Source organism: Chrysemys picta, chromosome 2, assembly GCF_011386835.1.
Source record: "Chrysemys picta bellii isolate R12L10 chromosome 2, ASM1138683v2, whole genome shotgun sequence".
In the NCBI taxonomy this organism is placed as follows: Eukaryota; Metazoa; Chordata; order Testudines; family Emydidae; genus Chrysemys; species Chrysemys picta.
The window spans coordinates 60,317,267-60,330,536 of NC_088792.1; the positions used below are offsets into that span (position 1 = coordinate 60,317,267).

Sequence of the window (13,270 nt, forward strand, 5' to 3'; positions counted from 1 at the left end):
AGAGGACTGGTCAGGGCCATTTAGAGACTCAAACACGGAGGAGCTGCAAGCCCTGACAGAGGCCCTCTTCCCCGACAACATGGACAACCCTCTACAGAGCCAGGTACGCCCTGAGGGAGAGTTAAGAAGTGGCCCAGAGGTAGCCGACCCCTGTCTGGCTGCAACAGTGTCAGCAAGTGAGTCAGTGTGGTGCGCTCAGGATCCCCGGTGACCCAGTGGCAGACCATTCTGGCACTGCTAGGGCCCTGCTGGGACGCAGGGGAGTGGATGGACGTGCGTCCCCCCTGCCACCCCAATCCGCGGTGGCAGTCTCCCGCTCTCTTAGGCAAGAAGCCTGCACTTGTTGTCCCTCTGCTACAGTTAGGAGGCTCGACTGTTTTGCTGCACAGCCTGAGTGCAGGCCTGAGCCAGAGACTCTTTGCTGCCCCGCCCTCACCAGGTGCTGGGCTCTGTAACTTTGTTTGTCGTTCGGCCCTGATCACAGACCCGTGCTCTCATCTCCCGTCGCCCCGCGATTCCCCACGCCAGGTGACCTCCCAGGCATTTGTCCTCCAAAGAGAATAACACAGCCAGTAAGTACCCATAAGGATTACCAAGATAGTGAATTTATTTTTACATTTCCTTTGGGTTTCTTAGGTATGTCTGAGTTAAATTTACCACCCCTGTATTTGAACAGTATGAGAGCTTCTGATGAAAGGTGTTCTGTAAATGCCAAGTACTATAATTTTTAGCCTCTTATTCTGCCATTCCACTATCTAGATTAAATATTAGACACTGACTGAAAGTCAATGCCCGTATACATCGTCACAGAAAATAGAAATCCATTCCATTCTTGCCACTTTTGGCAAGGCAGCAATTTGATTCAGTGACATGATTGTGAGATTCATGATGCACATAAGGACATCTTAAACACGCTTGGATTGTATACTGGGATCCCCCTGGATGAAAAGGTCTTGAAGCTAGTGTAACCAGATAACAAATGTGAAAAATTGGAACACTTTTTTCTCTGGGGTGGGGATATAGGTGCTGTGGCGCATGGCTAGAAAGGGTTAAATATCCTGCATAATAAATAACCCTCAAAAGACATGTGGGGAGATAATGTTTGTGATTTTGTGTGTTTACATATGTATGAGCAGGGTTGACAATGTAATCAACAGTCCCTGTCTATGCTGTATTCTGATAATTCAGAGGTCAAAAGAACATCCTATCATTTAAATGAATTGTAAACATGGGATATCTTGGTATTCATCTCTCTTTGAAATGTACTGTGAATGGAGGAGGAACAAGCAAATGGCCTTATGTTAATTTGTATAGCTAAGTACCAGTGATGGACCTCCTTCAAAGTCATCCTAATTACCTTTTGTTCCCTGAGGAACTCTAACTTGTCAAAAGACATGAAATTGTATAAAAGATCTTTGGGTCTTGAGTCTGTCATTTCAGATCTACTTGGACTTCATCAGGAGAATTTTGAGTCGCAAGACCAAGATCCCAGTTATGCTGGTACGCCCTGAATATGATATTTGGACATCGGACTATAACCTATGAACTATTTCTGAAAGAACTCTTTGCAACTACAAAGCTCACCATCTCTGCTATGAATCTGCACCTCAATGAATTGAATTCATGCCTGTATGTATATTGATCTTTTAACCATACTCTCTCTTTATTTTTTTAATAAATTTTAGTTTATTTAATAAGAATTGACTGTGTTGGGGCCTTGAGGTGCTACCTCCAGACTATAAATGTCATAATAAATGTTGTGTTTTATGTTTCACAATAATGCCCTAGAACTAGGGAAGGTGCCTGTGACAGTGGGGAATGTTGAGATTGTGGAGGTGACCTAGGAAACTTCAGAGTGTTGTGCCTTCAGTTTCCACACCAGCTCCTGATTTTTAACAAATATTGGAGCAGAAGGATTTTTTGTTGGTTGTGGTGGTGATGGAGTACTAATTATGTCTCTATTTAAAATGTAGTAGCTTACACTATCAACTAGAATTGGTACAATGGGCTAAATTCTGCCCTCAGTTACACAACTTTAACCCCACACGGGTTGCATGGTTGTAACTGAAGGAAGGATTTAGCCACCAAACTCTTAACTCTGTAACAGTTGTCCAACACCAACCAGGTCTGGGTACTGCTGGGAGAGGCACCCAAGAAAGGAATTCTATCTTCCTGGTCTTTGCCTACTATATCAGGGGTGGGGGTGGTAAGCCGAAAATGGTATCTATTATTTTACCATTGCCACATGCAGATATATGAATGTGAGAGTTGCCACACATTGGGGTATTTTCAGCTCAATCACCTCAGGAAAACAAAGTGTAGCTTGTTTGTTATGAATGCTATAGTGGGTATAGTCCAGCTGTAACCAGTATTTCCTTTAAGCAGATACCACTCTCCAGTCTAATCAGTTAGGGGTGATGCTAGTTAACTCAACTTGACTGATGCTGCACTGTAGTGATTAGGCCCTTCCCATTAGCAGCTGCCTCTCGGAAGGGCAATCAAATACAGTGAAGTTCTGGAACAGCCTCACAATAGGAGTTTCTGGGACAAGCAACTTAATTTTAAGAGAGAGCTGAACAAATTAATGAGTGGGATTATATGATGTGGTTGGTTCGGGGAGCTGGCTTCACAGCCCTGAGCGTCCCTTCTGGTTCATGTTTTATGTTCCTAAAATATCATGCTTAAGGGCTTCAGCTGGTCACCTGCAGGGATTTTCTCCAGCCCCGCATTGTATTCTGGTGTTTATCTCCTTCCTCTAAAGCATCAGAGATGGCCATGGCTGGAGATGGGACACTGGATGAGGTGGGCCCGGCTCTCAGGTGTTACTGAGAATTTTCTTATGTGCTTAGCCAGCTGGCTCTTGCTCACGTGCTCAGGGTCTAACTGACCACCATATGTGGAGTTGGGGAAGGCATCTTCCCCAGGTCAGATTGGCAGTGAGCTGGTGGCGGGAGGGGGTTGCCTTCCTCTGCAGCATGTGGTGCAGTTCTTGTGTTAGAATCATCAGGGTATATCTTATTAACTCAATTCCTTGCCATGCCTGGTGCACCTCCGCGCCTCCTATTCTCTGCCTGTGACAGTTTAATCTCCTGAGGGATTTAATATTTTGGTCTAATTTCAGTTGTTGGGTTTAATGCCTGGGTGTTGGTGGCCTGTGATATACAGCAGGTCAGACTAGATGATCCGGTTGTCGCTTCTGGCCTCAAAGTCTGACATTTGGGCCTGAAGATTTTCTATTTCTAACCAAAGATGATTTTTAAAATTAATTGAGTGGTTTGATAAAATAGAACACCTACAAAGGGAAACGGCATTCTTCCTTCCAAAGCGCACACCTTCCTTAAATCATAAACAAAACAGTCTACGGTATTCTACAGTAATGGCCCAAAATACTACAGAGACATGATTGTAAACTATAGTGTTGACATGACAGTGTAAAAGCAAAAAAAAAAAAAAAAAAAAAAAAGTTTAAGTTGCCATTTAAGTATCAAAAACAAAGCATCTGTTACGCTAAGTCTTAGCCTAATATTGTGGAGCCTGTAAAAGCAGGGCTCACATCAAAAGCAAGTAAAAACAGCAAAATAGTCAGTGTGATCCAGCCTTAAAATAGCAATAATTAAAAACAAAAATTAAAAAAAGCAAAACATAACATAAACAAACTGCAAATGTGTTAAATTAATGCATGCTACTAAAATGTATAAATGCTTGTGTAATATTGCTTGTACTTTAAAAAAACTAAGGCAAAGATGCTCTCTGTCAGCTGTGTTCTTCCCTTGCAATTGCATGTCCTAAATAAAGCTGTCTCTAATTTTATTGCTTCCAACCTAAAAGTAAAGTTTGTTTCTTCCACAATATTTGGTGCTGTGTGACTCAGATGGCTACGCCCGGCTGAGGCAGTGACCACTACTACAGACCATTCTCCTTCGAACCCCAGGCGTCAAGAGACCTTTTGAAATCTCTGCTGGGGTGTCGGAGGAGGACTGACCTGTGGGGCCGTCTGTCCCTTTGGGCTCACGCCATGCGAACTTTTGCTTATGCAACAAGATCAGACGCAGAACAGTGTTGGGGAATTGGTTGCCCCATGTAAGGTCAGTAATATGCGTATGCGGGACTGGGAAATGTGTTGTTGCCCCAGGGTAAGCCAATGTGTGGCTTAGGTCAGCCTATTGAGTTGAGGGGTTGGGGTAACGCCCTCAAAAAAGCACACAAGTGTTTCAGTCCGGACTAAGGGGTTGTGATGATGCCCTCAGGTTAAAAAAAAAAGGGGGGGAGAGAACAAAACCCGATGCACTGTAGTAAAAATTTCCTATAAATTAAAAAAAGCCAACCCCCACAACAAACAAACAAAAAGTTTCCCCCCCAAAACCAAAAAACCAACCCCCCCCCCCCCCCCAAAAAAAACCAAAAAACAAAAAACCATAGCTAGCAAGCTTGGTCCAAAAATAAAATGCTGTCCCTATTCAAAGACGCTGCTCACAGCTAAAAATTGGCTAACAAAAAAAAAAGGGGGGGGGGGGTCTTAAATATGCCCAAGCAGCTGTAAAATCTGCAAAAGACTGACAAGCATTAATAAAATGTGTTAGGTTTCTTTTCTCAGAAATAAAAAAAGCGCTAACCAAAAACCCTAGCAGCCCTGCCACTCCTTAAAACCAAAAAATTGGATCTATGTAAAGGTCCACCAACAAAAAACTGCTTTGGCGCCACGCTAAAAAGGCCCTTACCAAGTCCTGCTAACTACCAACACCACTGTAAAGTGCCAAAAATTAACTGCCTGGACCCATGTTTCTCACTGCAAAAAAAATAACCCTCCGCCTCAAAATAATTCCACTCCTACTATTAATCAGCCTGTCTCTCCTTCTAGTATTTCTTTTCCTTCTAAACAGCAAAAGAGAAAAACAAGGTAATGTGCTAGTAACCTCTCCCTTGTCCACTGACAATGCTAACCTGAATTCAGTATTTGCTACAAAAACCAAAGCACTACAGGGTAATGTGCTGGTGACCTCTCCCCTTTATAATGCTAAGCCACAACTGCTTTAAAAAAAAAAAAATACTCGCTCCGCTAAAATTGCCAAAGTCCAAAAATTCCCAACTACAAAAAATATTATTAACTAACCCTAATAAAAAAAAAAATTATACAGTGGCAAAAAAAAACCCTTGTAAAACCCATGCTTAGGAATGTAGTAGTAATTAAATTTTGGGGTTTATTCTACAGGCTGCGGCCTGTGTTTTTAAATAAGTACCTTCAGCATGTATTGCCCTCCCTAATTAAATTTTAAATAACAAATACCAAAGGCACCTTGTTGCCACTACTCCCGCCATCTCCTCCATTACACTATTACCCCTGTAATACATTCAAATACAAACAATGCCATATATCTAATAAAACCCAATGGCCAAAGCCTTCACACATTGATAATTTATTTAAATACTGTTTATAAAAATTATTTTTAACGTTCAAAATATCCCATATAAGCAAACAATTAAATAGAAAAAAAAAACTAATCAAAACAAATAAAAATATATAACATCACTACAAATAAGCTTCAAAAATTTAAAATTAAAGTTTTATAATGGGGTTAATAGAATGGCCAAACAAAAAGTCTATAGTATATAAAAAAAAGTCCTTATTGTTTTGGTTACCCAAATAATAAATAATCAAACTCATACTCAAAGAGTATGTTCTGCTACTAAAAATTTTACATGTACTAAAATAATCCCAGTAACTAATAATTTAACCTGTACCATATTACAAAATACCCCTTCCTATGCTATTAATGTTAATGCCTCTCAAAAGTACCTAAAAATATTTAAACAATAAATATAATATAATGCTATCCCCCCAAAAATATACTAAAATATCAAATAACGATAATTAATGCCACATTAAAAACTGTAAAATTTACCGTGCCCCTACACAGCTTTCAAATGACTTTCATGTATCTAAATTGCTCAAAGGGGCTGCTATTTGGCTAGCACAGCAAAAAGCCCAGGTCTCCTCTAAAAAAAAAAAAAAGGCTTAGCTAACCACGTATAAAATGGTGCAAATAGTGCAGCAGCAATTTGAAATATTCTTAAGGGCCAACAACATAATAAAAAATTAAAGCAACTAAAAAAAGCCACTGGTCTTATTACTAAAGGACAGCGAACCCAAGTGCAAGCTACAGTTGGTAAATTACATGTTATTTCTGCCCTTAGTTTAATAACCCAAAAGCTGTTAACAAAAATATTAAAAATCACTAAGGCAAAAAAAATTGCAATAAAATCTAGCATGTTCAAAAATTCAAAATTTCCTAAATGACCAACTAATGGCCATTCAAAATAATCTCAAGCAGCAAGCGTGGCCCACGGCCCTTACTAGTACTTCAAAAATGCCACCTAATTTGTGGCCATAAAAACATACTTAAAAATTTTCAAAATAAATGTGCAAGTACTCGCAGTGCTCCTTCCAAGCATATGGGCCGATAGGAGAGGTGTAGGCTCCCACATACCAAATCCTGCCAAGCCCATAAAAAAAATGCATGTAAAATTAAATAATTCACCATAATATCTAAAAAATTTTACCATAACCGCAAAAAATCACATTATTTATTGGCCTGCAAACAAGTCCTAAAATCAAACCGTAGGTATCAAATTCTTTTAATTGAACTACTTTAATATCTAACCAATTACAAAATTTGCGCTTACTCTTACCAAAGGTTCAAAAAATTTCTAACTTGCAGGGTCAAATCCATGTGCTTCAAAATATATATTAAATAAAAAAACATGCTTTTCATACAGCCTATAAAGTGTTTACTTTATGTACTAATTATAATGTAATGTGCTATATAACTAAGGCAGTAAGACAACCGAAGCATATTATTACAATAAAAACACTAATGGGTGTATTGCTTTTATTTAGTCTAAAAATATGTCATTGTTGTTGTAATAAATGTAATAACAAAAATGCCTTTCATGTTCATACTAATCATGCATTATTGTTATATCCAGTTAAAATTTATAAGGCTAATTCTAATCCTCCTAAGCTAAAAACAAAAATACAAAGCTTAATGCAATTAAAATTTTAAAAATGTTAGTTATGCTAAAAAAAGCACAAAAGGGGGAGTATAAAAGCAAAAAAAAAAAAGGGGTAAGTATCAAAACCAAAGCAAATATTAAGCTAAGTCTTAGCCTAATATCGCAGAACCTATAAAAGCAAAGCTCACGTCAAAAGAAAATAAAAACAGCAAAATAATCAATGTAACCCAGCCTTAAAATAGCAATGTTTAAAAACAAAAATACAAAATACAAAAATAAGCAAAACATAACATTAGCAAACTACAAATGTTTTTAATTAATACATGCCACTAAAATGTATAAATGCTTGTGTAATATTGCTTGTACTTTAAAAAAACTAAAACAAAAATGCTCTCTGTCAGCTACGTTCTTCCTTTACAATTGCATGTCCTAAATAAGGCTGTCTCTAATTTTATTGCTTCCAACCTAAAAATAAAGTTTGTTTCTTCCACAACAGTTAAATACTGAAGCTGTATTTATAAGCTTATGTCCGTTCTAGTTACCAATGCATTTATTTCAGTCCACTACTATCAGTTCTGTTCAACTTTTAAATAATTGTGGTCATCTTTTAATTATAAAGGAGGTTTAAAAAAATAATGCAATTTGCTTTGACTTTCCCTGGTCTTCTACCAAGTGATAAGTGGGGCCCTTATATCTCACTGGGTTACTGCAGGAATTATTTGCCAATTCTTCCCTTTCTACTTCTCTCACTTTCCCTTTGCTTCCCTGTTTTTTATTTTTTAAAGTTGCTTATTAACATAACAGCTGGTCAAAAAATTTCAGGTAGAACATTTTCCCATCATAAAATGCCATTTCATCAAAATCTAAACTTTCTGTGGGACTGTGTCAACCTTGACAACATTTTATTTTGCGGGGAAAAGCATTTTGATAATGCTGAACAACGTGTATTTACAATGCTTAGCACAATATGGCTCCAGTCCTGGCTGGGGCATCTACACACAAAAAGAGCAGAACCTCTGTTTTACAAACTAATTGGGGACTGAGGAGTTCATAACATTGAAAAGTTCATAAAATTGAATATCTCGAACTGACAGTAGGTACAGTGTGAGTTGCAGCATGGTGCACTGCATCACTTTCTTCTTGTCCTTCAAACCACAGCAAAACATTTTCCAACACACTGAAGAAGGCCTCAAAATGTGAAGGGATGTCAACTTGTTCTTCATCGGATCACATTCATGCTGTGATTTTCTACTTCCTCCCCCCAGTCGGGGGGGGGGGAGGGGGGAAGAAATGATTCCTGTAACTGGTTGTTTGTCAGATTGGTGGTCATAAAATCAAGGTTCTACTATAATAGTAAAATGGCCTAATTTTCTGATGTGCTAAGCACCCAACAACTCCTCGAGATTTCAAATAAGAGTTGTAGGTGCTTAGCATCTTCAAACTTTTGGTCAAGACTTTCCTATTTAATTCTGCTTATATTATTATATGGCATTCATTGCTATGGTATCTGAGTTTAACCATGAGCACAACTAAACCTATGGCCAGGTCTACTCTTGAAAAGTCTTTGCCTGTAAAGCTATACCAGTATACTACACCGGCAAAACGCTCCTAGTGCGGATGCAGGAGTTGTTCCTGTTCCCACTGAAATGACAAAAATTCCATTGACTCCATGGGATTAACACAGTTTGGGGCTTGGGACAATCATGTATTTGTGCTTCTCACCTTTTCCCCCCTGCTAATCTACAGACACAGACATCTGAGCTATGGAAGCCAAGGAGTTAATAAACTCTTGGGAAGAATCAGTCCCTGTCGCAATGTGTTTTGTACAATGCCTAGCTTAAAAAAATAATGTAATTGTAATGAGAGTGTGGGGCCCTAGAAATAAACAGACTGGAGGTGTAGGGTTTTGAGCAATATTGAAGTCCAGATGGAAAGTAAAAGGTAGTGGTGGGGGAGGTGAAGAAAGCGATGGGAAACGTTGCCTTTTCTTTCAAAGGCAATTGTATCATTTTACCCTGAACCTTGGGGCGGGGGGGGAGGGGGGAGGAATGAAAAGAGGAATCATCACCCAGGGTCCAGGCCTGAACATCTTAATCAGGCAAAACTACCACTGGTTTCCCTGACTTTCCAAAAACCTTGGGCACTCAGATTCCAGCATGATGAGGATGATATCAGCACCCAGATGGATGGGAAGATAATTATGGGATTTTGTTTTTGCACAGTGGAAAGGGGTGGGGAGCCACAGGGTACTGTAAGGTCTGCATAAGTTTTCCCATAGTAACTGATAGACGTCCCTACAAGTGTGGTGAAGAATCTGAGCTTTGGGATGTTTTTTTGAATCAACTCTCTGAACTTTTTAGGAGACATTTAAACTCATTTAAGCAGGAAAGAACCACAATTGGAGGCTTTAGTCCTTTTATCCATTTCTGGTCAACACAGCGGAATGTCCTCACCAGAAATGGTTTTCTTCTTTTGGGCGGGGGGTAACTGTGGGGAAGGAATCACTGATAGGAGATGTGGAAATGGGGCCCCAGAGCATTACCTTGAAACCTGATCCTGCGGTACGTGGAGGAAGGGAAACAAGGTAGCTGAAAACTGGGCGGCGGGAAGCAGCCTGCTGTTTATAAGGGGCAGGGTAACGCGGGCACTGAGGTTTAGGAAGAGCAGCGTCTGGGACACACCACACCCGGGACTCTGCCTTGGTTAGGGAGTGAAGGCAGGTGTGGGCACTGCGCAGTCACAGCCGCTCTGGGAGCAGCGGGCAGGTGAGGCTCAGAACCGCTGGGACGGGGCCAGTCTCCTGCTGCGGAATCTCTCCCATCCCCCGAGACAGGTTTTACCGAGCTGCCCCCACAGTCACACCCCCCGCCCCGGGCAGGAGCCGCCTGGGGTCGGCCCAGGGCTGAGCGATGGGGAAGCTCCAGCCGCTCTGGCGCCAGCGGCGTGTCCGAGCAAAGCCCCCGCCCAGCCGCTCCGCGCTCCTCGCTCTCCTCCCACGGGGGCTCAGCGGCGCTCCCCGGCCGCCGCACGCGGGCAGCGGGGCACCTTCCCCGGCAGGAGCGGGGCCGCGTCTCTGGGGGCTGCGCGCTCCATGGCCAATGGCAGCTCGGAGTGACACGCACCAAGGGAGCCCTGGCCGCTGGGACTGAAAGCAAAGGGATCGTGGCCACTGCGGGGGGCGGAGGTGAAAGTCACCGGGTCCGAGCCTATCCGGGACGAGACAGGTGTAGTGTATTAAACTGCTCTGGGTAGGACTGTGCTACTGGTAGCAGTTACCGATAGGAAATGGATTATAAGAAACTGCTATTGGCTTTTTGGTTGTCCCAAGCAAAAAAAAAAAAAAAAATGCGGCGCGGCAGAAGCGCAGGTGCAGACGTGCCCTGGCTAGCGGGGGCGGGGACGAGAAAAGGGGGGGCGGCCAGGGCTTCAGCGGGGCGCTACCACGCGGCCCCGACCGGTGTGCTGCCTGCCGGGAGGCTCCGCGCCGCTCCGGTAGTCTGGGAGGGAAGGACGCGGACTGCCGGGCTTGCTGCAGGGCGCTCTCGTCCTCCTCGCCGCCGTCCTCTACAGGGCCACCAGAGCGGCGCAACAAACATACAAACAAGAAGCGGCCGTGCTGCCCTAGGATTGGGCGGAATGCCGCCTCCAACAATCTGCCGCCCCAAGCACCAGCTTGCTCGGCTGGTGCCTGGAGCCGGACCTGGGTAATGGATTATAAGAAACTGCTATTGTAGTAAACTGCTACCTGATGTAGCAAATGCCTACAGCTTGCAAATCCATATACCAGGTTGTTATGTAACATGCACATGGATTTTAACCCTTCACAAACCACAAACAAACGGTTGTGGAATCAAAGGGGATGGATTCTGACTTCTGTTTACTTGTTTGGTTTTACCTAAAGCAGTTTTTCTTCAACAACTGAGTGAGCACTAGGGTTACCATATTTCAACAAGCAAAAAAGAGGATGGGAGGAGCCATGCCCTAGCCCCGCCCCCATCCTGCCCTAGCCCTGCCCCTGCCCCTCCCACTTCCCCCCCTCAGAACCACCAACCCTCCTCCTGCTCCTTGTCCCCTGACTGCCCCCTCCTGGGACCCCTGCCCCTAACTGCCCCCCAGGACTCCACCGCCTACCTAAGCCTCCCTGCTTCTTGTCCCCTGACTGCCCCCTCCTGAGACCCTCCCCCCATCCTAACTGGCCCCCTAGGACTCTACCCCCTACCTGTACGCTGACTGCCCCAACCCTTATCCACCCCCCACCCCCAGACAGAGCCCTGGGACTCCCATGCCCCATCCAACTACTCTCCACCCCCTGACAGCCCCCCCAGAACTCCCAACCCATCTAAACCCCTCTGCTCCCTGTCCCCTGACTGCTCCGCTCCCTCTCCCCACTCCTGCCCCTTGACAGCCCCGCTCCCAGAACTTCCAACCCCCCTCCCGCTCCTTGTCCCCTGACTGCCCCTCCTAAGACCCCCCACAACTGCCCCGCAGGACCCTATCCCCTACCTGTACCCTGACTGCCCAAAACCTTATCCAAGCCCCCCCCCCGAACTCCCGACCCCCAGTCTCTTGACTGCCCCATTCAAAACCTCCCTGCCCCTTCTCCGACCCCCTGGCCTCCTTATTGTTGGCCTTCGCCTAACGTCTCTGTAAGCTTGCTCAGGAAGGTCCTGGCAGGCTGGGCAGCAGTGGAGGAGGAGCGGGGGAGGAGTTCCAGACTGCCGGAGGCGATCTGTGAATGCAGGGAGGGAGGGAGTGCTCTCAGCTGCAGGGGAGAGGAGAGGGAAGTGGAGGAGGGGCTTTCTCTGGCTGTCGGAGCCCCATGTAAGTGGCACCATCCGGCCGGCTGCCCTGTTAGCCCCGCGCGCTCTGCGGGGTGGGGGGGAATCTGGACATTTACAGATTCCCCCCGGACGCTATTTTTAGCTCAAAAAGCCGGACATGTCCGGGGGAATCCAGACAAATGGTAACCCTATTTTGTAAAAAGATGCTACTTCCCTCATAGGTCATGTTTTCTAGACCTTATTTTTTTCCCCCTTCTCTGGACTCTCTCCAATTTTTACTACAGTTGAGACCTAATCAGCTCAGAGTAGAGTGGATATCCCAGAATGATAGTCTGTTTTTTGGAATACATCCCTTTTCACAGTACTCATATCCAGCTTGTGGTCCACTATGACCCCCAGACCCCTTTCCGCAGTCGTCCTTCCTAGGAAGTCATTTCCCATTTAGTATGTGTGCAGCTTGTTATCATTCACCAACTTTATACTTGTACTCTCTATGCCATTATCTCAATCACTGATTCAGATTTTGAATAGAAACTTATCCAGAACTGATCCTTAGAGAGACCCATTTGTTATGCCCTTTCAGCCTGACTCAGCCCTTTCAGCCTGTGAATCACTGATAACTACTGTCGGAACTGTTTTCCAACTAGTTTTGCACTCATCTTATTTTAGCTCCATCTAGGTTGCATTTCCATCGTTTGTTTATGAGACGGTCATGGGAGACCTGTAACACTGCAATCTGATGAAGCTAATTCCTACAGATAGCAGTTTCTCACACCATAGGTACGTGAGACTGCTCTCTGTAGCAGTTAGCTACATCCGATGGCCTTTGTATAGCACTATCATTGAGAGGTTCCTATTGCACACAGTTGCTGGGGTAATCTTTATGTGTTTGTGCATTCCTTCAATAAGCCATTAACATTGTCTGGCCTCATCTAACAGAGCATATGAACATAAGAATGGCCGTACTGGGTCAGACCAAAGGTCCATCCAGCCCAGTATCCTGTCTACTGACAGTGGCCAATGCCAGGTGCCCCAGAGGGAGTGAACCTAACAGGTAATGATCAAGTGATATCTCTCGTGACGTCCATCATCACCCTCTGACAAACAGAGGCTAGGGACACCATTCCTTACCCATCCTGGCTAATAGCCATTAATGGACTTAACCTCCATGAATTTATCCAGTTCTCTTTTAAAGTCTGTTACAGTCCTAGCCTTCACAACCTCCTCAAGCAAGGAGTTCCACAAGTTGACTGTGCACTGTGTGAAGAAGAACTTCCTTTTATTTGTTTTAAACCTGCTGCCCATTAATTTCATTTGGTGGCCCCTAGTTCTTATATTATGGGAACAATTAAATAACTTTTCCTTATTCACTTTCTCCACATCATTCATGATTTTATATACCTCTATCATATCCCCCCCCTTAGTCTCCTCTTTTCCAAGCTGCAAAGTCCTAGCCTCTTTAATCTCTCCTCATATGG

General features: G+C 43.7%; 2 protein-coding genes across 6 annotated transcripts in view; both read left to right on the forward strand.

Annotated features, from left to right (window-relative positions):
* The first annotated feature begins 9,641 nt into the window (after positions 1-9,641).
* The window catches only part of LOC103307427 (ATP-dependent translocase ABCB1-like), a 69,596-nt gene continuing 65,967 nt past the window's right edge, over positions 9,642-13,270 (forward strand). For 4 of the 5 annotated variants that reach the window (XM_065583269.1, XM_065583271.1, XM_065583272.1 and 1 more), the window contains exon 1: positions 9,642-9,776. The gene's annotated coding sequence lies outside the window, so the exon portion shown is untranslated. Of the gene's footprint in view, positions 9,777-9,971; positions 10,236-13,270 lie in introns of those variants that run through there. The other variant, XM_065583270.1, reaches the window with a different exon arrangement.
* LOC101931388 (ATP-dependent translocase ABCB1-like) overlaps positions 9,694-13,270 on the forward strand; it is a 432,036-nt gene continuing 428,459 nt past the window's right edge. The window contains exon 1 of the mRNA XM_065583266.1: positions 9,694-9,776. The gene's annotated coding sequence lies outside the window, so the exon portion shown is untranslated. The remainder of the gene's footprint in view (positions 9,777-13,270) is intronic.